Source organism: Abramis brama (assembly GCF_963993115.1).
Source record: "Abramis brama genome assembly, chromosome: 3".
Lineage (NCBI taxonomy): Eukaryota > Metazoa > Chordata > Actinopteri > Cypriniformes > Leuciscidae > Abramis > Abramis brama.
In genome coordinates this window covers 5059068-5086588 of record NC_139965.1, presented here as the reverse complement: position 1 = coordinate 5086588, position 27521 = coordinate 5059068, and the positions used below count along the sequence as shown (strand labels likewise).

Sequence of the window (27521 nt, the reverse complement as noted above, 5' to 3'; positions counted from 1 at the left end):
TGTGAATGTTACATTTTTATTAATATTTATTTATTGTTTTATTTATATGTATGTGTTGGTGGGTATTATCACAAAAGAAAAAAAAAGTAGAAGGAAAAATAAGGAATATTTATTGGGGGAAAATATGATGTCTTTAAAGGAACTGTCCATTTGTATAATTGTGTTAAATGTGTTTGAATTGAAAGACATAATAAAGTACATAATATATAAATAAATATGCTAAAATATTTGTTATAATTTTAAACCTACAAGTGTATTTTTATGATAGCAATAACTGTAAAGGGACTATTGTAATGGGGTAAATCAAATGTAGGCTAATATACTGTCAATTACTAAGCTAAGATTCATCTTACCAGTTAAAATTTATACTGTGCTTTTGTAATTATTTATTTTTAATTTTGTGATTTTAACTTCTGCTTTACAAAGCTTTTTTTTAGATTGTGTTAATGTTCTTCTAATAATCATAAACATGTACTAAAACAAAAACCAGACAAACTGCCAAACAAAACCAGAGAGAAATGTATTTATAAATCTTTAAAACAATCTAATTAAATCTTGGGCACAAAACATTCAAGTAAAAAAAGAAAACCTGTAGTATACATATTGTATTTATCTATCTATATATCTATAAATACAGTAGACACACACACACACACACACACATATATATATTTATTTTATTTTTTTTAGATTTTCAATTTTTGACAATAAACATGGCAAAAAGAAACACAACAAACAACAACACATCTACCAATCCCTCCCACCCCACCCCGCGGTCTCTTTATAATGGGATACAAAATGGACAGATAAGTCTACAGAAAAACAGTCACAGGAATGATAAAACCATTTATAAAAAACAATAAAAAATAAGAATTAAAAATAAAGAAATGGGATAAAGTGTTGAAGTGTTCAAACTGAGTCCTGAACATTGCTTTGCGCAATATACTTGGAGACCTTATCAGCAGCTGTTGTCCATATTTTTAGTGTTGAGATTTGAGCCAAGTTCACCCGAGCTGTGGATATTTCTAACATTATAATGTCCCGAAGTTGAAACAACCTCTTGAAAATATCCAAGGTATGTGGTGGGAGCCAATGTTGAGCTATGAGTTTTTTTGCAGACGTTAAACCGGCTAGGTAGACAATTTTTTGCAGCTTAGAGAAGTCAAACTGAGAGTCATCATTCAGTAATAATACCGAGGGTGTCACTGGAATCGGATATTCAATGATTTTCGATAAGATACCACATACATCAGTCCAAAAATGTTTAACCTTTTCACATTCCCACATCATATGGAAAAAGGAACCAAGTTGTTGGTCAGGACATTTATCACAAAAAGGACTGAAGGAGGAGTCAATACAATGTCTTTTGAGTGGGGTCCAATAAGTTCTGTGACAGAAGTTATAGTGAATCAGTTGGTGATTAGGATTCCTAGATGAAGTAAAAATGTTCTGCCATACTCCTCCCCAGTCGGTGACATCCTCCTGTTGTTCACAATCTCTTTCCCATGCACACTTTATAGCTAGGCGATTTGCTGAAGCCTTTAAGGCCTTCCCGTACATCCATGAAGTGAAGTGACTAGAAGAGGATGATTCAAACCAAGCAATGATCGGATGTATATGAAGTGTTTCCCCCCAGGGCACCCCATAGGCCTTCATGGCCAACCTTAGGCGCAGATATAAAAACAAAGAAGAGGGCTCTGGTCCATACCTCTCACACAGTTCTTGAAAGCTTAACAAGCGTTTAGGACCAGCAATATCATTCAATGTATAAATGCCCTTCTGCATCCAGTCTCTAGAGAAAAATGGTATACCTCCCGAACGGATATTATTATTATACCAAATAGGTGTATGGGTGTGGCAAATATGCGAAAAATTAATACATTTTTCCATAAGTTTGAAATTGACTACTGTGTAGGCCATGATTGGACCAAAAGCTTGCAAACATTGCTTGTTGTTTAGCCCAGAAAACAGTATATCTTCTAACCTGTATTTGCCAGCTAAGCTCTCCTCTATCTCTCTCCAAGGAACCCTAGAGAGCGGGTCTAGCCAATCCTTTATGAATTTGATTTGAGAGGACCTATGATACAATTCGAAATTCGGAAGCGCTAACCCACCATTATGTTTTGCACGCTGCAGTGTTTCAAATTTCAATCTGGGTTGCTTGCCATTCCAGATGAATTTACGAATTTTAGAATTAAGTTTGTGCCAAAACATTTTAGGTGCAGGTAACGGAATCATGAAGCTAAGAAAATTGATTTGTGGCAAAACATTCATTTTAACACTCGCTATTTCTGGCATGTAATGATAATGGCAACGAGGTCCATTTTTGGAGATCTTGTTCAACCTTAGTTAGAATTTGTAGATAATTGGCATCAGGTTTGCCATGGAGGGAAGAGTGAACAACAATACCTAAGTAACTTATTGAATATTGTATGGAGATATTACAAGGTAATCTAACTTTCTTAGCCATGCTATTAAGTGGAAGCAAAGAGGATTTATCCCAATTAATTCTGTACCCAGAGAGCCCACTGGACTTTTCAAACACCTTCAGTATCTGGGGAAATGAAACTTGAAGATCCGAGATAAACAGTAAAATATCATCGGCAAAGAGTGATATATGCTGCTTATGAGAGTTAACTGAGATTGAACAGACATTTTCCTGTCTTATCAGTTGGGCTAGGGGCTCGAGTGACATTGCAAATAGCATAGGGGATAATGGGCACCCTTGTCTTGTGCCTCGTTGTAAATTAAAGGGTAAAGAATGTACTCCATTAGTCATAACAGAGGTCGTGGGGTTTCTATATAAAACTCTTATCATGTTTATGAAGCCTTTGCCCAGACTGAACACCTCCAAAACAGACCAGAGGTAGTCCCACTCCAGCCTGTCAAACGCCTTCTCTGCATCCAACGAAAGAACCGCAGCTGGAGTGGGACAACCCTGGGATTCATGAATGACATGCAATAGTCTCCGAATGTTGTCCGCCGCTAATCTATTAGGCATGAAGCCAGACTGGTCAGGGTGGACTAAAAAATGCACATATCGCTGTAGTCGCAAGGCGAGAATTCTGGCATACATTTTTATATCAGTGTTTTGCAAACCAATGGGTCTGTAGTTTGCACAATCCGTATGATCTTTCCCTTTTTTGGGTATCAGCGATATAAGTGCCGTATTCATCTGCAGGTGAAAGGCGCCCACCTCTACTGCCGCGTGGATGGCAGTCAGGAAGACAGGTCCGAGAAGATCAAAATATTTAAGAAATAATTCTGCAGGGATCCCGTCTAAACCTGGCGCCTTGCCTTTCGTAGCACCTTGTAACGCCCCTTTAAGTTCCTCCAAAGTAACTGGCTGTCCTAAAGATTCAGCTTCCTCATGACTAAGTCGAGGTAGAGTAAGAGACTGCAAAAAGGCAGTACAACTTGAGCTTGAGGGATTAAGTTCAGACGTATAGAGTTTGGAAAAGAAATCGGAAAATGAGGAATTAATTTCTTTGCTATTCCCAACCAGTCCTTTAGAAGGGTGCTTAATTTTTTCAATGTAGGCTTTTGCCTGATTTTGCTTCAGTCTTAAGGCTAAAAGTTTGCTCGGTCTGGCACCACTAAAGTAATAGGACTGTCTGGTTCTGTGAATCACAAATTCTGCTTTCCTTCTCAAAAGATCGTTCAATTCCGCTTTAAGGGTCTGAAGCGTCTTATAATTTGAATTAGAGAAAGAAGATTTTAGTGACAAATCAAGTTTTTGACATTCTTTTTCTAAATGGTCAATTCTCTGATTATGTGCCTTTTTTACGTTAGTTAGCAAAGGCTATAGAAAAATCTTTGATAAAACCTTTCGTAGCTTCCCAGACAAAAATAGGGTCTTCAACCGAACCAATATTAAATGAAAGAAATTCGGACAGACCGGCTTTGAAGTCTTCATCGAACTTATTGTTCTGTAAAAGAGAGATATTAAAACGCCACCGCGGAGATCTTTCAACAAATGGAGCACATTCAAATTCTACCATTAAATAATTATGATCTGCAAGAATAGCTGTCAAAAGAGTTCAAAAGTTCCTCGGAGCATAGTAGATAATCTATTCTAGAAAAAGAGAGATGTTGTGCTGAGAAAAAGGTATAATTTCTACTCGAGGGGTTCCCTGATCTCCAAACGTCAACCAAATTCAGCGTTTTTATGAAATCATTAAGCGTATGGAGCTTAAAATATGACAATATGATTTGAATTTGAATTGTGTAAATTTGAATTATTTACATATTAGAAATCTAATACTCAAGCTGTTTTCTCATTTTTCTACTCTTAATATTAAATAAAAAAACGACTGAACGAAAGATACACGGATTCTCTTGAACCACCACCGCGTTTGCGGCAGAAAACCACTGCAGTGCAAATGCTCTGTTCGACTTATCTGAGATCCTTTACTCTTCCCTGTGGATGACCTGTGACCTACTTTCTGTAAGATCTGAATTTTTGAACTTGAATTTTTGAACTTGAATTTTTGAACTTGAATTTTAGAAAACTGAATTTGAAGTTCCGAATTTCTTCATCTTGAAAACTTGAATCTGTATTTTTTTAAACTGAATATTTGCAGTATACGAATTCAGAACAAAAAAAAAATAGCTGTTTGAAAATACAGGTCTATAAAATTCAGCCATAAAAACATTTCAATTTGTTAAATTTCAAATGTTCAATATTCGTTTAAAAAAATCTAATTCAGAATATATTTAAGTTCAGTAATTTCACTTGGCAATGAAGATTACCTATTAATTGTAAGTTGAGTGAAATTACTGAACTTAAATGTACAAGCTTGATAAAAATTATCATTCTAGAAGAAAATTTCAGATGGCACTTACAGGCTTTTGCATCTGAACTCTTCATATATATATATATATATATATATATATATATATATATATATATATATATATTGTCTAATTTATCATTGTAGCCTTATTTAAGTTGATTTTCTGTATACTGTGTATTTATTTTTGGACTAATAGTGGTTAATAAAGTCCAATAATGGTATGAGAGAGTGTCAGTGGTAATATCATTGTGTTCTTGTCGGTCAGTGTTAGAGGATCTGTGTAACCGCTGAGGCTTAGCCTGACAGTTAGCCTGCCCTGGACCAGGCTAGTTTCCCAGCATAAGTTGCCAGGGTAACTGAGTTTGAACTATTTTAAGTTTGCTTTATGAAATGGAATCCACCGACAAAAAGTCTGACTAACCAAAATAAGCCTAGTGTAACGGAGGCTAGCTAGTAGTTGCTGTGCGAGTAAACCTCACTCCTCTGATCTCAATAGGCGCTCTAGCGACAGATGCTAGAGGCTGCAGTCTTTAGCCTCCTTGTTAGAGCGCCTGACTTTCATGCCGGAACCCCGGGTTCGAGACCCGCACGGAGCGGGGTGTGAAGGACCCGGTGAGAGGGGTTACACTGGCTTGTATTCTAATCTTGTTTTATGGAACAACCCTCTGGTGAGTTCGAAGAACCCAATTAGCCGGATCATGATTACCACGATGATATCATCTTGGATGTGTCATTTGATCTCGGATGTAATAAGCAACGTACGAAGAACGAGCCCCAACAGTGACTGAACAGACGGAACGTAAATACAAACACAGATGACAATGATTAATAGAACACAGGTGATACAGATGATGATGATGACTAAACAGGTGACACAACTGGGGCATGTTCAAGTTCAAAACGGAGCGCAACGTTTTGCTACGGTTTCCGGGTTGAATGTCATGTTTCCTGGAAACGGCGTGCACCGGTGTGCAACGGGGTTTGAGATACGTTTTCTCTTGTTTGGTGGGTGTGTCAGAACTGCAGTCCAATCATCAGCAACATGTATATAAAGCATGCGGTATTAAAGTGAACTCGCACAAGGGGTTCAAGGAAAGTAATTTACAAATGTGTTCGATGCAGCTCGGTATACACAACAATTAAGGATATTATAAGACATGTTTGTCGTAAGTTTTATTGTAAAAATATAGGACATCAACATAATGATGTAGTTGTTTATATTTTTAGCTTCATTGCAAGTGTATGACATTTGGTATAGAAATAAACAATGGTAATTAAGTGCTTTTCCTAAAAATGAGAAAGAAAATACAGGGTATTAAAACAGTATGAACTACAAATAAAGTCAGAATGTGAGGCTAAATAGATGTGTTTTAGTCTGAATTAGGTAAAATGTGTGCTTCAGTTTCAGTTTCAGCAATGCCTTCACTCGATTGGGATGTTCTCTTTTGTTCTGGGCGGCAAGTGCAGTAACTGTAACATCGGGCATATTTTGTAGTATTATTAAACATATATTTATACCGACTTCATCAGGCTCCGAAAATTATTCACAAAGAATACAAAGAATGGCCTTCTCAGCTGCCATAGTTGCAACTCTTGCGTCATCAGAACAGTGTGTTCAACGCATCACCGTTTCTGTTTAAAAAACGTTGTGCAACGTTTTGTCGGGGCTGAACGCAGCCCTGAACTGATAATGACAGTAACCATGGATATGAAGGAGTGGCGGGAAAAGAACAAAGGAGAACAGGAACCAATCAAAATACAAACTGAAAGTCCAAACAAACACTGACACGTGACACTAATGTAGTTATTTTCATGTTTTGCTTTTGGATTTATTATAAAATAGCTAAAATAAAAAATCATTAATGCTAATAAAATAATGCATTAAATACTTTTAAATATATTTAGATTTAAAGGGGTCATATAATGGTACATGCACTTTTACAAGTTGATTGTACTGAAATGTGTGTTGGCAGTGCCTGTACACAACCATCATAAAATGATAAAAATCCATCCAGTGTTTTTTTTTTTTATCTTCTTATATGTTTCCTCCTGTCTCAAATCAAGCTGTTCGATATTGTGACGTCACAATATCGACGCCCCTCCCACGATGGGTGATTGACAGCAGCGTTTCAAACACAGACCCGCCCTCGTGAGCGAGCTGTCAATCATAACACACGCCGACGCGCGTTCATTGTTGATAGCTGGAGTGCTGAGTAGAATGGCGTCTAACGATTGTGGTGTTCTGTTCTTGGGTGCAATAACGAACACAGCAGTCATATTGATGATGTTTCTAAATCCGTACAGCTGAAGACGCAGTGGCTGAGTTTGTTTTCGAAGGGAATATTCCCCACGATCAACGTCAATGCTGTCATGTTTGCGCGAATCATTTCACCAGACTCGAGACTGCTTTACAAACGAGGGTCAGTATAAAGCTGTTTTTGCTAAGAAGCTGCTCCAGAAAAAAGGATCAGTACCAACTATTCGTGTTCCTGCTGAACCTCCAGAAGAACAAGTGAGTGTAACGTTTTATTAACCTTTATATTAATCTTTATATTAATCTTTGCAAATAGCTTGCACGCTTCACGATGAATGTGGCTATTTTTACACTCAGGGTACATTATGGCATGTTTTCTATGTACGACGTTTTCAATATAATTCATAATCCCACGTTTATAATGAACGAAGCGTTATTGTGTTACAAACGGTGTACGCACAGAACAGAGGGGCGGGGTGAGCAAAGCTCATTATCATTTAAAGACACATGCACTGAAACGGCGTGCTGAAAACAGAGCTGTTTTTGACCAGGTAAAATGAGTGTTTTCTTACAATACTAATGAGAATTTTTAATTAAAGTATATTACAAACTTTTAATTTAGACCCTAAAGAATCATATTAGCTTGTACAAAAATGCCATTATATGACCCCTTTAATAAAAAAAATCAAATTGGCGGATTTTTAAACATTGCTTTAAAATGGACACGTGAAAAAAGTGTGCTTTATAAAATTATCTTTAAAGCTGCTAAAATTACCCTGACAACACAGACCTGTTTTCTTATTCTTGTCTATGTTACTGTGGGTCTATAAGTCTGCATTTACACTACAGCACTTAATGCTCAGGTTTATTTTGACAAATGTTTTGTCCCGTCCGTCGCTACGGTTATCACTGTCAATCATAACAATTTCAGGAGTGAGTGCGCTTCAACGTAACAGAGTCACACCCGTAATTATATATTTTTTTTCCTTGGAAATTTGGCGTGCAGTTTTCATACTCTAAGCTTTGCCTATCCTGTTTTATAAAGGCCCACTTGAACATTTCTGGCCTCGCCCCTGTTGTGTGTGTGTGTGTGTGTGCAAAACATAAAGCAGCATAAGAATAATGAATAATGAACACACTTTTTTATGAAACTGTTTTGTTTTTCTTCATACACCCGAACACAGGACTCGTCTTTGTCAATCAGACGAAGAACTGGAGAGACGCTCAGAGTTACTGCAGACAGAATCACAATGATCTGGTCAGTGTGAGGAACCAGAATGAGAATCAACAGGTTAAGAATTTCATTAGTGTTCATCAATCATCTGCATCATGGATCTGGATCGGTCTGTTCAGAGACTCATGGCAGTGGTCAGATCAGAGTAACTCCTCATTCAGATACTGGAATACTGGTGAACCTAATGGTGGAGGTGATGAAAACTGTACAGTGATCAGACCAAATTCTCAGGGACAATGGAATGACATCTCTTGCAACAACCGATTTCCTTTTGTTTGTCATGAAGGTGAGCAGATCCTCACAAACACACACAATCCATCCATCACCTCCAGATATCTTAAAGGGGGGGTGAAATGCTCATTTTCACTCAATCTCCTGTTAATCTTGAGTACCTATAGAGTAGTATTGCATCTTTCATATCTCCAAAAAGTCTTTAGTTTTATTATATATATAAAAGAAAGATAGGCTGTACCGAGTCTTTCAGGAAAAAACCGAGCGGCTGGAGGCGGGCCGTGTGGGCGGAGCTAAAGAATCACGAGCAGTTTCAATAAACAAACAGACACCTACAGTGGCCAGCTAAACACATGTATTTAAACACACACACGCCATACATCGCATGCTCCATAGATACATTAACTATACGTGATCATGTTGTTTACTTGCTGTGCTTGCGCGCCGAGCTAACAACACACAGAGACATTTGAAGCAGTTTTACTCACCGCCTGTGGTTCCAACGCACGACCGCGAACCTTTATCATTGTGACTGCTCGATCCTTAACCCTCTGGGGTCTGAGGTGTTTTTGGGGTCCTTGAGATGTTCTGACATGCCCTGACATTTGTGCTTTTTTCAGTTGCTTATAAACATATCAATTGCAAAAAAAAATTACACTCTATTTAGCACAAACAGGACTACCATCATATGTGAGCCACATGTATGTACATGTTTTCATTTTTGAGAGAATAATGTTTATGCATGGTTATTGAAAAAACTAAAAATGAAAGTTTCTGAAATAAGGCCACAAAACACATACTAAATATGTGTCAATAAGACTTCTGAATAATGGATGTTGTCGCCTAGAGTTTTTTCTTCAAAATGATGTGAAACTCATCCTGTCTAATCATTCACATAAAACGATACATTGATTTTAGTTTTGTGAAACACTTTTAGTTTGGAAAGGCAATATGCGGATGGGGCGTAAACGATCATGCATATTTAGTGGTTCACACCTGATGAGACAGTGCCCCTGCATACTTAATGAGCCATTCATTCAGGTGTGTCACCTATAGCTAACTTAAATATACAAGCTTCATAAAAATGATCATTCTAGAAGAAAATTTCAGATGGCATTTAGAGGCTTTTGCATCTGAACTCTTCATATATACACATACATACACACATATATATATATGCATACACACACACACACACACACACACATATATATATATATATACACTACCAAATTGGTTCACAGTTGGAAGCATCGCAATTTTTTTTTATTTTTCCACAAATTGTGCTTGCAAATTGTATAATATCCAAGGTAAACATGTCTAGTAATTGTGCAGTTAATTCTCATACTGTATTTTCAGTTTTGGAATATTTATCCTCTCCCCAAATTTGTCACTAATAAAACACAATACAAATTATTTAAAGGGACACTGTGGAGAAATTGTGTTTTTGTCAAACAGCGACCCCTAGAGTCGCTGTGGAATACTTGCACTGTCGTAAATACAACAGCGTCGTCTGATATCCCTCAGGACTACGTGATAAATACACCTCACAACACCTGAGTTCAGCTGGCAAACTAGTTCGTGAGGCAAGCTAGGCAATAAAACATAACGCAAAAAACACGTAGGCCTTAGAGAACGAGTGTTTGTTGTCTGTTAACAGCTCTGATAATAGAAAGCTAGCTAGACATATGTGGAAATTATTGGACTGGTCTAATTATCAGCAATGGATGAATGAACAGCATGTAAAAAAAATGACATACTACAAGCAAGCGCAACAACATACAACATAGAATGCAAACAAGTTTACAAATAAGAGATTTATTTACTGCCACTTCGTGCGTTTTCTCAGATCGGATAGCTATCAGATTTATCAAAAAGATTCTCTTTACACCTGGTCACATAAATGTGTTTTTGCGAAACGGATTTAAATCCGATCTTCAATTCTCGCGCTATATGCAGATTTAATTGAGTGCACGTCACCGAAAGCAACAGATATGAGCTGCATTTTATTGATCATCAGCTAAAATTTCAAAATCAAAGACCGCAATAAGAGAGAGCAGTAACAGCCCTGGTAAGATCATTTTGTTTCTTTACTTTTAATGATGATGTTGATTGTGTGTTAAGCATCTGCGACTTACTTTCACTTTGATTTGCGATAGTTTGCACGTTGGCTTGATGATCTGATGCTCAGCTTCTCATCTGCGGTGATGCGTGTTCCAGCGCGTCGTCATATCTGGCAATAACATATAGCCTATAACACGCTCTCACACAGTTTTTTTATTATTTATTTTTTAGCATTTTTGGGAGGAGTACAATTTACATATGTGGTTTAAACAACCAGATGCATTTACACTTGTTCAGTTTCGTCTGGAATGCGTATCAGACCTCCTCCTGAAGTGGTTTGAGCGTCTTGAATGCGTTTCGGAGGGCATTTACACCTGTTTTTTTTCACGATCGGATAGCTATCCGATCTGAGAAAACGCATGAAGTGGTCAGGTCTAAACACAACAGCCCCCATGACAAAAACATACGCACGAAAGCCGAAAACAAACGCTGGTTGGCATCTCACGTCCATAGACAGTATATAAACGCTCACGTCCGAATTTGACGAAGTGGTGGGGGAAGTGACGTATGCCGTAAAGCAGTCGAATTTTGTAGTTCTTTTTGTGCTCTGGTTACTACCCGAACCCCGAAGTTACATAGTGCCAGTAAAAGCGATACAGACCCCGTCAGGCTATGGCAGACGTGTCATTCAACCTATTGTAAGTCGATGTACCATCACAAGGGTCTTGGTAATATATTATGAAGGTTGAAAAGTTACACGGTGTGGCTTTAAAGAAAAAAATAATATTTACCTTTTAATAGTTTGTTTACATCTACCTTTTAAATATATTTTTTTATTAAAAAGGTTACAATTACAACAACAATTCAAGTGTAATCTTACAGTATATTCTACAGTAAAAACTGTACCCAAATCTAGTCAACAAAATGTTCTTTCATATTTCGCCTGACAGTAACGTTGTTTTTATGAAATATTAGGGCATATAAATGTTAATTTGCAGTTTAATACGTTGCTTATACAAATAGCCTACATTTTATTTCAACATATTTCAGTCGATTTTTACTCATCTCAGTATAGCAATACAGTTTGCTAAAACATTAAACGCGATTTCAATTTAAACTGTCTTTTTGCCAGCTGTGGTAAACAGCGCGCATCTCTGCCGTTCATTCATTCATAAACAGAAACCCGATTCACTTGAGAAGGAAAAAAACTTACTACAGTATTCCTCAGCTTAGTCGGATCCTTGCTCCTCGAAATACCCGCACTTCTGAGGGACATTTTCCATTATTATTATTCCTCACAGCGCTGCGAGACGGTGTAAACAAGTAATGATCTGAATAAACTTGTGTTTTCTCGAGCTGATATGGGGGCGTTCACAGGATTGCGCGGATTACCTCAGACATTTGCGTTTGAATAGCGCGCGCTCTCCGGGGCGTGGTCACATTATTTTTGAATGAGCTCTAATGAGCTCGACTGGAATCGCTCTCTTTTAATACAGATTTCACAAGATGAGAATATTTGTTTTTTATATAAATTACTTCATTTAAAAGAAGAGAATTCAAGCTTCATGCCTGTGTGTCTGTATGCCTGTTTGACTGAGTATTCGCTGAGTTACAGTTCATTTTCGGACGCGTTTCAGAATGGACTTAACTGACAGAGAGAAGGCAGAACTCGCATCACGTTTATTTTTCTTTATTTGGCAAAAAGCACAACACTTTGTTTTTATTGTGAGTATACACAAAAATAATACACATTTAACAGAATCGATTGATGTATGAAACTTGTTTGTAATATCAAAGTCAACAGAGCAAAATTAATTTCTTTTTAACTGATAAGAAAAAAAGCGAGCTGGTATCGCCGGCGATACCGCCGACCCCAGGGGGTTAAGCATAGACGATCTGCAAATCCGTCGATCTGGGCTTTGTTTATAAAACAATCATCGTCGAAATGCAGGGAACAAACAGTCTTGCACAACTTTGTTGATGCTCTGGAAAAACAAACTCCATCCACTGGTCCCTTAACGCTGGGTTCTTTGGGAATCTGTGCAGGGTTGTCTTGCCCTGGCAACCAAAAACCCACTTCTTTGGTGACATTGACTTCCCTAAAGCCGAGCAGAGCGCTTAGATGAGGTACTGCTTTCGCTCTCTTCTCTCTCTGGTCTACGGATGTGCGCGCGCCCGCGGTCTTCCGGGAGAAGTGCCCTTAGGACCCATATAAGGAAATTCCGCCCCAGCTGACGTCACACAGGCCCATACTCGAAAAAAACTTTCCGAAACTTGTGACAAACCGGAAGGACAATTTTGGCACAGAAATACTCCTTCAAACGTACAATTTAATTTTTGAAACTTTGTCCATGTTTAGCATGGGAATCCAACTCTTTAACAGTGTAAAAAACTCAGTATGCATGAAATAGCATTTCACCCCCCCTTTAAAGTTCACGCTAGATGTCTGACATGACACATTCCTCCACAGTGTTTGTTCTGCATGTTGTTTTTGATCAGTCACTTTTTGAATTGTTTTAAATCATCAGATAATGTGCTTACATCAGTACAATAAAATTAATTTCTGTAATTTAAAAGTATCATTTGAGTCTTTTCTCTATCAATGTAATGTTCTTTGGGTATTTAAAATACTAATGTGCACTACATGTTTTAAAGACCCCATGACATCAACATGAGTTTTTATTTGTGACTGTTCAGTCAAACATACTTGCTGTTAAATAGAAAGTAGAAGATCATGAATCGAGGATGTGGCTCAAAGTATATTGGCTGTTTAAAATAAAAGCAAAGCACAAGCTCATTCTGCATGTCTTCAACCCGCCCATAGGGGGTGCGATCTCACTCACAGAATGTACAAATAGTGTCAGCCATCTTTTTTTTAAGCTAAGCTAACAGTCTTGCTCTGTGGAGAAAGATGAGTAGTGGGCTAACCACAATGGCGAAAGGTAGTTTTGAAGATGAAATGGCAGAAGGGGATTTTGAAGATCTGGTGCGCGAATCTGATGCCCGTGGCTGCCTGTACGAGCCACAATACAGTGATGAACAGATGCGGATGATGGAGGAACAAGAGGCGGCCGGAGCAGCTGCGGCTCAGGAGTGGCCTCGTAGGACAGCGAAGCAAGTGCATTCTGGGAGTTGTTTTTATGTTTCATCCACATGAGCCAAAAATACATTTTCTGGCTTTTCTCAGTCTAGAAGGCTCCAACTTCTAAAATAATTTTACATTTCTACTACATAAATGACCCAATTTAAATACACATTCATCTTTCCAGCGGTGAAATATCCCTTTAATAAAACTAACAGATGAATAAGAAAGAATGAGACCATGGAATGTGTCAATAACATGTACAATAACACACTGTTTCTGCTTCTGTTTCACGTCAGAGATGCAAATATTGTCCACCCTGAAAGTCTAAATGTGGACCTAAACAAATGAGTGATGAGGATGTGTTTACATGCAAATGTGTTCATGTTCTATAAACAAAGAACAGCAGGAGTATGACACGAAACACAATAAGAATTTTCTAAATAAGACTAATTCTTAAAAATGTAACAATGAACACATTCCAGCCAATCACAATCAAGTATTTAGACGGAGGAAATAAAGACGTTTATTCTGAAACAGCAGAAGAAGAAGATGATATTATTTCAGTGGGATAATGAGTCTAATAATCTTTACTAACATTAGAGATGGACTTCAGGGGAATGAAAGCTTTCATGTCTTTATCTCGTCTCTGTTGTGAATGTGAGGGGTCTCAGCTTTCAGAAGAGGAAAAAGAAGAAGCCTATATATGAGCAAAAACGTTTCTATTTTTTTCCCAAAGAAAAAAAACAATTGTCTTCCCTTCCTCTTCATTTTGTCTTTTTTAATGCCCCAAACTCTCTCACTAGTCAAACTTTAAAGGCTCTCAGTAACCAGTATCACCAGTCTTCACTACTGAACTCAACCCTTCTCTGTTCAGTTCAAACAGCAACAGATAAAAGTGGCCCAAAACAGAGAAACTCAAACATGGGGTCTGTCCAAATACCCACACTTGGCCACTAGAGAGTATGTGCACGCAACTGTCAGGATGTATACTCGGATACCAAGAAGGATTCAGTATAACATTTATTGAAGCTCTCGTTGGACACACTGCATGAAAAGTGGGATTTTCGTCAGTAAGCGGCACTGTAGATTGTCGTGGAAGTTCAGGTTTACGACTGCACACGGCAATTTGCAGGCAACACCGAAAACTGACGTGAATTGTCGGAAATTGACGTGGATCTTGCTTGGCAGTTGTCCCCCCATGACCCCCCTCTCCCTAATTCTAGGGGAGGCTTTAACATGTAAATGAAAATGCTGTGAGCTATACAAATGCAAATCAGGGCAGGGGGAGTTTTACCCCAGGTAACATTTTTCTAAAAGGTATTTACTTCATTCTAAGAAAATCTCTGGTATAAATAGATCAGGCTCAGTATAGCCTAATTATAGACTCTTAAATTTTAGCTTAAATTGATATATTTAATGAAAGTAGCTAGATTAGTTACTATGTGTCATTAGCAATGGCCAATGTTATGTAAAAAAACCCACAAAACCATTTATTTCAACAATTCATTTCAATAAGGCTTTGCCACAAAGGTAAAATGTGCATTCCATGAAAACAGCATCACAATCTCCTAGAGCTCAACCACTGTGCATAATACAACTGTTCACGAACAGAAGATTGTATTTGACTCATGCTGCATACACATACGCAATGACAAGAATTATGCCTACTGTACATATAGAGTTACAACTACGATTAGAGTTGTTTGCATAAAATGTACCGTGAACATTCACATGTTTGCCCTGTGATAGGCTACAATTTATCTCTATAAATACTATTTTCTCAATTCTGTGCATATATTTTTACTTACTTAGATCAATTGACATGATGCTGATAATGACGACATTGTGTGTAAGTAACGTTTTTACTATTCTGGCCTAGTAGTAGTGTAAATATACCTCGTTTCTATTTTGCATTAAAAATGTTTGTGGCCCCTTTAAGAAATCCCTCTCTTCTCGCGATACTATTCACTTGTGCTGGATGCGTGTGCGCGACCAGAGAAGCCATTTTTCACTGTTCAGGAGAGCTCCATGTGGTGCGTGCATCGATCGGATTCTATGTTATACGATCTTCTTTCTTGGTAAATATTACTCCAATATCTTTAATATGCACAAATAAGTTGTGAAGCGAAGTTAAAAGAACATTTGATGTGTACATTTTTGTTTATAGATTTATTTGGAGCGCATGTGTGACGAGTGAACCTCGTGGTGATCGGACGGTAAAGGATTGGGTATGTATGTTTCATGGTTTATGGGGGAAATTACTGATGGCATGTTTATTATTATTTATTTAGGCATTATTTATTTCTGGTTCTGCATGATTAAACGTGGGTTGTGGCTTTGTTAAAGTGCTTTTATTTCTCTTGTAACTTAGGCCTACCTCAGCCACTGCCGTATTCCAGTTTGTGTTATCGTATTTAAAGGGTAACTAAACCCCTGGTCAGAGCCTGACTCCACCCACTGGCAATATTTGAAAAATGCTAGAAAAGTGGGCAGACCCCAGCGGAGATAGAGGGGACGAACCGTGAGCGTGCACCTGAGAGAGCAGCTTCGAGGGCGTGCACCTGAGAGAGCAGCTGTCAGACTCTCTAAAATGGAGTGACTCACAGGGTCGCAAGACGACGTAAAGTACATGCATCTGATGAGTTTTATCGAGTTGATGTCAATAGCGCGCGCTCTCTATAGGCATTTTAATATTTTGCCGCTATTTGAAAAAATCCAGTAAAATGCGCAGGCGCGTTTGTCGACCCCAGAGGATTAACTTTAGCCTAACCATAAATTGTGATTATATATATGATCACTGACATCAAGATGCCGCTGCAGTGGCGGAGTCCTCGCAGGAGGAGCAGCGTTTGGCACTGCGTCGCTTTTCAGCGCGAGCTGTGTGGAGAAGCCCATTTCCACCTCTATTGCGTTGGAAAAGCAATTCCGCGTAAAATGCAGGTTTCACACTCACGGTCTTCCAGGCCAAGTGCATGCAACCACTGGCGCCTAAGCTATGCAGTCCAGCAGTGCTGTTGCCACTAGCAACACTACACCTACTACCACTGTACTAAATACAGATAAATCTACGCTAGCTCATCCAAGGGCGTGGTGAGCTCGTACCAAGGGAGGGCGTGGTGAGCTGGAACCTGCCTACGTCACGCAGTACCGCTTACGTCACGCAGTACCGCAACATCCAATAGGAAAATTCAACTGCAGTAGCCACCGTTCAACCTTAAGAGGGCAGCACTCAGACGTTTTTACACCATATATTGTAGAATTAAAACACTTTATACCCAAATGTTAAAAAAGTTACTCGAATCAATGAACAGCACTAATAAAGCCCCTTTCTTACAGATCATTAACTAAAAAAAGTTGGTTTAGGGTTTAGTTACCCTTTAATTGTAACATATTTTGGTTTGGAGAAATCAATTTAAATCTGACCTGTTGCAGTGTATTACACTGTATTTCAGTTTGAATTGAGTTAAGTATTCTGTGGATTTGGGCATTGATCCACTGGTTAAACTTTTTGTGACATTTGATTGTCATCTTCAAATTTACTGTAAACTGTTTCTACAATTTCTTTTTTTTTCTTTTTTTTGTTTGTTTTGTTTAACTAGTGAAATCTAATTTTTTCTTGTGAAATCTCTTCGAACAAGGCAAACTTTTTTCTTAATCAGACTTGTATCTGTTTAATTGTGCTCCCATTGACCGCTGTCACTTATTTTAAACAGCAGTCAGAATAAAACCCCAATTTCAAAAAGCATAGTTTGCTTCCGGTATGTATTTCTTCAATTTCACCCGGTTGCATTTTTTCTCCTTTATTGTTTAATTTTACTGTGACTTATGTTGTTCTTATTAATATCACTCTCATTTAATTGTTTTCCAGCTGCCTTTAAGACATATTACGCGACAGTGTGCAGGAGCTTCAGGTACAAACAACCAGATCTTGCATTGCAGGCGGAAGCTGTGGAGAATTCAGCTCGGAGTCGAGCGAGAAGAAAGACGGTAAGATTTATTAGATTAGATTCGTTTTTGGTCAATGTGACTATTTTTCAGGCGCATTAATAGATGTGTTGTGTCCATACGTAGTGCATTGTGCAGTACTGATTGTCTTTGTTTTTTACAGCTGCTAGAAGCGAGACACAGTGTGCTAGCTGAGGATGAGGTGGGCCTTTGGAAGTGCGCTAGTGTAACGGAGGCCAGCAAGTAGTTGCTGTGCGAGTAAACCTCACTCCTCTGATCTCAATAGGCGCTCTAGCGACAGATGCTAGAGGCTGCAGTCTTTAGCCTCCTTTTTAGGGCGCCTGACTCTCATGCCGGAGACCCGCACGGAGCGGGGTGTGAAGGACCCGGTGAGAGGGGTTACATTGGTGCCGTGACCCGGATGGGAGTGAGGTTTAGGGGGGTGAGTGTAACGGAGGCCAGCCAGTAGTTGCTGTGCGAGTAAACCTCACTCCTCTGATCTCAATAGGCGCTCTAGCGACAGATGCTAGAGGCTGCAGTCTTTAGCCTCCTTGATAGAGCGCCTGACTCTCATGCCGGAGACCCGGGTTCGAGACCCGCACGGAGCGGGGTGTGAAGGACCCGGTGAGAGGGGTTACACTACCATAGACCTGATGTCTGATGAGGAAGACGGCATCGTCGGCAGGGTGTCTGGATGGATTGTGCGACCTCCTTCCTTTCGCAGCCAGGAGCTCACCGAGCTCTGTGCCACGCTGCAGTCGAGATTAGAGGCGACTCAAAAGTACAGGGCAACGCACCACAGACGTCTGCAAAATGGACCGAATTCAGACAGAATGCCGCTAGTTACCTGCAGCTCTGAAGCAGAAAACAGACACTTCACGGTGCTGTAGGATTTTGTGCTTCTCATGAGCTTCCCATTTGTTGTGTGGGCAAATCTCCTATGCTTTGTACATATATGATATATGATATTAGTTGTGTGTTTGTGCTAATAAAGCTCTTTCTTTGAATAAACAGTCCCTGGCAAATTTTCCTTTCCTCAATAAATTCATGTCCTTGATGATGGTAATAGTGTAGTCCATAGGATAACAATGACATGAATATACAACATAATGTCATATATATATATATATATATATATATATATATATATATATATATATATATATATAATTTTATATTTATATATAATTATTATAATTTTGGGGTGGGGTTTAAATTTATAATGACCCAGGGTCACCAATAGTAACAGATCTGCCAACCAATCATGAGTGATTTTTCAGCGCGGGCGCTGCTATTCATATGCAAATTAGAGCCATTAGCACCTCCGCGAGCTCTCCACATACGTCATGGTTCGTTTCCGTCAATATGTGGCACAGACGAACGCGACGTTCACAGGCTGTAAATTGTCGTTAACTGCCGAAAATTATGGAGATTTCCGGCCGTTTACGGGGACGAAAATCCCACTTTTCATGCAGTGACAGCAGATAAATGTAGATGCATTAACAGGTACTGTGAGAATAACATGAATGATCGTCTTTTCTCTTGCAGATGGCGGCAGGCTTGACTATGGCACGAAACACAATCCGAGGAACACACCGAGGAGAACGCGGGATCTCAAGACGAGGAAGTAGGTAAGTATCGCTGTGGAAACAGACTGGAACTGTTCAGGAACATAAGTCTGGAATGCACAGAGAGCAGGTTAGTGGGTCTTTCCTAGTTCAAGGTTCGACAGGGACTGGAGGTGAGGTGTGTTCCTTTGTAGTGTTCAGTGATTGCTGGGATTGATGACAGGTGCAGGTGATTAGTATTCGGGTGAGTGTGATCTTTGTGTTGTGGATGTGAATGAGCCTGATTGATTCCTGACATTACCCCCCTCTCCAGGGTCCGCGACGTCGTGGTGGTCTGCCTCGAGGTCGTGGAGCTGGTCGATGTGGATGCTGCTGGTGGAATTCAGTGAGAAGAGCCGGGTCTAGGATATCGTCTCGAGGAACCCAAGATCTTTCTTCTGGCCCATAACCTTCCCAATCGACTAGGTATTCTAACCGACCACCCCGACGTCGGGAGTCCAGGATTTCATGGACGGAATAGATGGGATCTTCTTCGATGGTAGGTATGGGAGGTGTGTAGTCAGGATCAGGCTCTGTGGAGGGAGGAAGAACAGAAGGATAGTGAGGTTTCAGGAGTGACACATGGAACACTGGGTGAATCTTGAATTGAGGAGGGAGGTGGAGCCTGTATGTGACTGGATTGACTTGATGGAGAATTTTGAAGGGTCCTATATATCGTGGGCTTAATTTACGGCAGGGCTGGCGTAAACGGATGTCTCGTGTTGAGAGCCAGACAAGTTGACCAGGTTCAAACGTGGGTGTGTCATTTCATCGTGCATCCGCAAATCTTTTGTGTCTGCATATGGCCTGCTGGAGATGATGGTGGGCATCATTCCACACTCTTTCACTTTCTCAAAACCAGTAATTAACAGAAGGGACCTCGGAAGGCTCACCGGACCACGGAAACAGAGGTGGCTGGAAACCTAGGAAGCATTGGAAGGGAGTTAATCCTGTGGTGGTCTGATGCAAGGAGTTTTGGGCATATTCTGCCCAGGCGAGAAATTGATGCCATGTGTCTTGACGATTTTGACAGAACGTGCAGAGGAAACGATTTATCTCTTGAACCTTTCTTTCAGTCTGTCCATTGGCCTGAGGATGGTACCCCGATGTCAAGCTTATTGTTACTCCGAGAAGAGAAAAGAAAGCTTTCCATACCCGTGAGATAAATTGGGGTCCTCGATCCGACACAATGTCCTCAGGAATGCCAAAGTGACGAAAAACCTGGTTGAAGAGGCTCTCAGCTGTCTCAAGAGCTGTAGGAAGACCTGGTAAGGGGATCAGTTTACAGGCTTTGGAGAATCTGTCGACTATAATAAGAATGCAGGTGTTGCCTCCTGATGGTGGTAAGTCAGTAATAAAATCGATGCCAAGATGTGACCATGGCCGTTGGGGAATGGGTAGAGGTAATAGTTTTCCTGAAGATAAGTGACGGGGAGTCTTCGATACAGCACAAACTTGACATCCCTGGACGAAACGCTGTACTTCCTCTCTCATGCCCGGCCACCAATATCGTTGTTGTAGAAGGGTGTAAGTTTGTGTTGCTCCGGGATGACCTGTACCAACTGACGAATGAGCAGATTCGATGAGAGGTAAGCGATATTCGTTTGGAACGTATGTGAGAGTGTCAGGGCATTCCGGTGGTATAGGTTCTCGTTCCGTAGCTTCTTGGATCTGATCATCAATGTCCCATATAATAGGGTTAACAAAAACTGTAGCGGGCAGGACTGGTTCAGGTTCGTCAACGGTGTCTGGAAAGGCATGGAGTCTGGACAAGGCATCTGCACGAATGTTCTTGGTTCCTGGCCGATAGGAAATGTGGAAATGGAACCGAGTGAAGAATAAGGCCCAACGGGCTTGACGTGGGTTTAGTCTTTTGGCTTCTTTGAGATATTGTAGATTCTTATGATCAGTAAGTACCATGAATGGATGTTGTGCCCCTTCGAGCCAATGTCTCCACTCCTCCAGAGCCAGCTTAATGGCGAGGAGTTCCCGATTACCCACATCATAGTTCTGTTCAGCTGGTGACAACTTCTTTGAAAAGAAGGCACAGGGAAGAGGTTTATGGACATTCTCCTGGTGCTGAGATAGTATGGCACCTACTCCAGTCGTGGAGGCATCGACTTCAACAGTGAAGGCGAGATCTGGGTTAGGGTGACGTAGAAGAGGAGCGGTGATGAATTTGTTCTTCAAAGTTTGGAAGGCGTGATCTGCTTCAGGATTCCAGGTCAAGGACTTCGGTTTCCCTTTCAGAAGAGAGGTAAGTGAAGAAGTTATGGTACTGTAGTTGTTAATAAATCTGCGATAGAAATTTGCGAAGCCAAGGAATCGTTGGAGTTCTTTTACTGTTTGTGGAGTGGGCCATGAAGTGACTGCGGCAACCTTTCCATCGTCCATCTGTACACCTTGCTTACTCACGATATACCCGAGGAAGGTAACTGATTCTTGATGGAAAATGAACTTCTCTGCTTTCAGGAAGAGAGAATGATCTCGTAATCGTTGGAGAACTCTGGAGACATGTCGTCGATGTGCAGATTCGTCTTGGGAGAATATTAGAATGTCATCTATATACACAATCACAAATTTGTTGAGGAAATCACAGAGTACCTCGTTCATGAAATCTTGAAACACAGAAGGGGCGTTGACCAGTCCATAAGGCATAACGAGGTACTCATAGTGACCTGAGGGGGTGATGAATGCCGTTTTCCACTCATCCCCCTCTCGTATCCGAATGAGATTATACGCACTCCTGAGGTCTAGTTTGGTGCAGATACTAGCACCTCGTAGTTGTTCGAGTGATGTGGGTACGAGAGGAAGTGGGTACCGAAACTTTGTGGTGATCTTGTTAAGAGCTGGGTAATCAATGCAAGGTCTTAGACCCCCGTCTTTCTTTGCCACGAAGAAGAAACTAGATGCTGCTGGAGAAGTTAATGGATGGATGTACCCCTGATTTAAAGCTTCTTGTATATATTCTTCCATGGCTTGTTGTTCTGGAATGGAGAGCGAATAGATGTGACCGCGGGGCACCGATTTTCCAGGTTCCAAGTCAATCGCGCAATCCCAAGGTCTGTGTGGAGGAAGATGAGAGGCTTTCTCAGGATTGAACACGTCTGCAAAGGAAGCATAATGGGGGAATTTCTGTGGACTGTTTTTCTCGAGGGCTCTCGATAGAGGTCACTGCAATGGAGATGGTCTTTGGCGAAGGAGGGACAGGTCTTGGAAGTTTTGGGAAGCAGGTAGAGAAACAGGTAGAACCCCAGCGCAGAATATCTCCGTTAATCCATGAAACCTCGGGATTATGCTGGATGAGCCAGGGTCTGCCAAGAATGATCGCAGAAGTGGAATTTTCTAACACCAAAGGAGTGAACGATTCTTCGTGCAAATAGCCTACTCTTAACGTGATTGGTTTGATTCTGTGTTTCACATACCCAGGATTCAAAACTTTTCCGGTCACTGTCTTGGCTGTGAACGGGGTTGGGGAGAGAGTCTTCGGGAGTTGAAGTTTCCGGCAGAGGTCGCCCGAAATGAAATTGCCCGCTGATCCTGAGTCGATGAGGGCTGTAACGGAAATGATAACATCAGCAGAAATCAATGATACTGTGGTGGATAGTGGAGCAACACTGAGGGGACTGATTGCCATCGAACTCACCAAGAGACGAGGTGGACGAACAGGACAGACACCAATGTAATGGGTGTTGTCTCCACAGACATATTTGTTATGGCACAAAAGGCAAGGAAAAGTCTGATCGGGTGTTGATGGTGAAGGATTGATGATGACAATCATCATTTAGTGACTTGATTCACTGATTTCAGTCTGATCTCTGATTAAAAGGGCAACATATTAGTTTTACTCAAAACTGTGATTCTACAGCATAAGAGCTAGCCATGTTGAGACATCAGATAATATGAAGGATTTTACAAATAGTTGTGCACAAAAAGTTTCACAGAAAATGTATTGTATTACTAAGACTCACACAGACATCAAGAATCAGCATATGAATCTCAACAATGGTGACCATTAAAAAAATATTCATGCTGCAATGCATGCTGGGTACTAACATAATATAAAACTTATCCATGGCTCCCAGCATGCATTGCGGCATAAATCTTTTTTTAATGGTCACCACTGTTGAGATTCATATGCTGATTCTTGATTACTGTGTAAGTCAGCATGATACCATAGAGGTTTTTAAAATCTGATTGTCACAACAATGGGCCTTACAGCAGAATCAGTTATATTATAATGAATAATACAAGTAATACATCACCTGTCTAATCAGAGATTAGGCTCTGGAAAAGATCAGAGAATCAAGTCACTAAATTATGATTTTTATCATCTAAACACAACCACATGCTCATATTTTCTCTTGGCTTATGTGCCATAACAAATGTGTTTTATAAACACTCAGTTACAGCAGCCAGAGGAAAAACTGGTGTTATAAAGTCAAGGGTCAAGAGCCCAACTAAAGCAAACACTGACCACTATCATGGTGTCTTTAAATGAAACTCAGTAAATCATTATCATCTAACCCTCTGTTCATTCTCAATAACAACTTCTGTAGACGCATGACAAAAGTCAAACTGTTTAGTAATAAGTGAAGCTGGTAATACTGTTTGTGTAGTGGTTTAATCCTCCTCTCCTGAGATCTTTAGAGATGTAATTGTCTTTTATCTTGAGTTGATTTCATCTAAGGCTGTGGTTGGAAGTCAGTTGTAGTTCTTTTGTTTCTCTTTCCTTCATTGATTATGCTTGTTAATAGCAGGTGTTAATCACTAATGCTCAATAATCACTTAATTAATCACTTAATTTCTTGACTGCAATGTATATCTACTTTTAGTAAACTCAACTGAAATAAGTTCAGAGTATTCATAACTATTGTTTTTATAAACTTAATTGAATTGAGGCAATCGGTTTCCTCAAATGAAATGAGTTAGCTTAACTTGTTGGGTTTTACAGTGTACTGTAACTCACTATATCTTGGGATTAGCCAGTCAGCTTTATCCCGGTTACAGATAGTTCAAAATGCAGCTGCAAGACTTTTAACTAGGACTAAAAAACGGGACCACATTACGCCGGTTTTGCGTTCTCTGCACTGGTTGCCCGTGTGTTATCGAGTGAATTTTAAAATTCTTCTTTTGGTGTTTAAATCATTAAACGGTCTGGCCCCTCCTTACCTCTCGGAATTACTAACTGAATATCATCCAGGTATTTCTCTCAGGTCTTCTAACCAGAGATTGTTATGTATTCCAAAAGTCGAAGCTGAGGTGCAGGGGTGACCGGGCTTTTTCAGTAGCTGCCCCCAGACTGTGGAATGCTCTACCTTTGTGTATTCGCTCTGCATCATCTTTGTCTGTTTTTAAATCTAAGCTAAAAAAGCATTTTTTTTTATTGGCTTATATTCAATGAGGAAGTTGTATTGTAAGTTTTTAAAAAAAAAAATTATAAGGTTTTTATTTTTATTTTTTTATTATATTGTACTGTCTTATTATGCCTACTACAGTATGTGCAGCACATTGGACAACCTCGGCTGGGATTAATGGTGCTATATAAATAAAACTGACATTGACATTGACACTAGAAGGCTCCAAATTCTAAAATAATTTCACATTTCTACTATATAAACGACCCAATTTAAATACACATTCACCTTTCCAGCGGTGAAATATCCCTTTAATAAAACTAACAGATGAATAAGAAAGAATGAGACCATGGAATGTGTCAATAACATATACAATAACACACTGTTTCTGCTTCTGTTTCACGTCAGAGATGTAAAGATTGTCCACCCTGAAAGTCTAAATGTGGACCTAAACAAATGAGTGATGAGGATGTGTTTACATGCAAATGTGTTCATGCTCTATAGACCAAGAACAGCAGGAGTATGACACGAAACACAATAAGAATTTTCTAAATAAGACATTCTTAAAAAATGTAAGAATGTTTTAATGAACACATTCCAGCCAATCACAATCAAGTATTTAGACGGAGGAAATAAAGACTAATGTATTCTGAAACAGCAGAAGAATAAGATGATATTATTTCAGTGGGATAATGAGTCTAATAATCTTTACTAACATTAGAGATGGACTTCAGGGGAATGAAAGCTTTCGTGTCTTTATCTCGTCTCTGTTGTGAATGTGAGGGGTCTCAGCTCTCAGAAGAGGGAAAAGAAGAAGCCTATATATGAGCAAAAACGTTTCTATTGTTTTCCCAAAGAAAAAAAGAATTGTCTTCCCTTCCTCTTCATTTTGTCTTTTTTAATGCCCCAAACTCTCTCACTAGTCAAACTTTAAAGCAGTGGTCACCAAACTTTTTTCTCTGGGGGCCACATTATCTTTCCTGACTGTGATGGGGGGCCGGGTCAGCTATATAATTGTATGACCCAGACCAAAATGACCACCAGCAGGCCTCATTGTGTAGTAGAGATTACTAGCCTGGCACAGCCATCCCCACTACTTTATCCACACTACTGTATCAACACTTGATTCCTGGCACATATTTGTTTATCTTTAGTGGTTTGCAAAAGTTGTAATCGAGTCTTCACACTTTGTTTTAATTAAAGTTATTCTTCACAAATAATCGTTTGTCCACTGTTCTTTGAAAAGTCTGCACTCTCTTTTAGGGGTGGAACGGTACACTGAAGTCACGGTTCGGTTCATACCTCGGTTCATACATCACGGTTCGGTACGAGTTCGGTACAATGGAGGGAAAAGCAAAACAAAAATGCAGAAGACTTGTGCATGTCTCAGGCTGTTCCACCAAAGGAAAATAAATGTCTTAAGCCTTATATTTAAAAAAAAAAAAGTTTTATTAATAAAGTATGGCATAGAACCAGTTTATTTGTAGTGCACTGACAATAGTTTTATATAATTAGTTTATTAATTCAATTAATAAAAATACCTTGATATGTTTGGTAATTGTACCTGAATGAATTGAAAATGAATCTGCTACATTTTAGATTTATATATTTGTTTTCCTTAAAAATTTAATTAACAGTAACTTAAACACTTTGCAGTTTGAATGATGGCCTGCATAAACTAAATGACGGAGTATGTTTTTATGTTTCCACTGTTCGATCGCGGCCGCGCCTCACACACTCACTCACTCTCACACACACACACACACTCACACGCACATGCACACAAATATAAGTAAACACTTTACGACTTTTTGATCGCGCCCACACCTCTCTCTCAACATATTCCAGCATTGCAATCTTTACATCGCAGCCTGCTTCAGAGCTATGGCGGAGCTACAGATTAGGTGTCCCTAAAGAACCCGCGTATCTAACAGTAGTTCCGCATTACATTAATTAAATTGCACGTGAGTTTTATTTATTTTTCATACCGTGTATTCTCTGTGTAAATGTATGCACCAAACCGTGACGCCCGTACCATGACGTACCGGCCATGACGACTTTTGGGGATTGCCTCATAGGGCCGGTTCAAGTAGTGGGGGGCTGGGGGGCCAGTCAAAGGGGGGTGGCGGGCCTGAGTCGGCCCGCGGGCCTTAGTTTGGTGACCCATGCTTTAAAGGCTCTCAGTAACCAGTATCACCAGTCTTCACTACTGAACTCAACCCTTCTCTGTTCAGTTCAAACAGCAACAGATAAAAGTGGCCCAAAACAGAGAAACTCAAACATGGGGTCTGTCCAAATACCCACACTTGGCCACTAGAGAGTATGTGCACGCTACAGGCTATAAGTGAGCACATTTTACTGGTGCAGACATGAGTATGTGTATTTTGTCATTTGTACAACATTTGCAAATGCGTTTTATCACTTAATTAAAATCACCATCTTTACTAGTAAACCGTGTTAGATAGGCACTGCTGTACAGACACTTAGAGGTTTATTTAAAAATGCAAAGCTTTGAAAATCAAAATAAAGCTCTGTAAACACTTGCATTTTTACAACACCATAAGTGTGTCAAATAAGGTAATCAAAAGTTCTACACACACTTGATCACTTGGGCCAAATACAAGAACAAAATGTAATGTAAGTAGACAAATGGTGAAGTGGAAAGATCGCAAGTGTTGGACAGGCCGATACATGTCAAGATGAACAGGGATGAAACACGAGTTATGCAGTTCAGCAATATCATTAATATCATTTTTTCATATAAATATAGATTAATACTAACTAACAAAGATGCCAATATGAAAATACAGAGGTCAATATGCAAATATAGAGAAACAGAGGTAGACAAACACAAATAAGGAGGAAGTAAAATATGAAAATTTGTTTTAGAGAAATACACAAATGATGTGATGAGCTGAATGAGGGATGAGAGCAGATATAATAATAGC

The 27521-nt window shown here is 39.6% G+C and overlaps 1 long non-coding RNA gene across 1 annotated transcript; it reads left to right on the top strand.

The window, feature by feature from the left end:
• The first annotated feature begins 15207 nt into the window (after nt 1-15207).
• LOC311080327 lies at nt 15208-17838 on the top strand. Its single transcript, XR_014605555.1, has 3 exons — nt 15208-15892; nt 17533-17651; nt 17773-17838. It is a non-coding gene; the product is annotated as an uncharacterized lncRNA (long non-coding RNA).
• The last annotated feature ends 9683 nt before the right edge of the window (nt 17839-27521 follow it).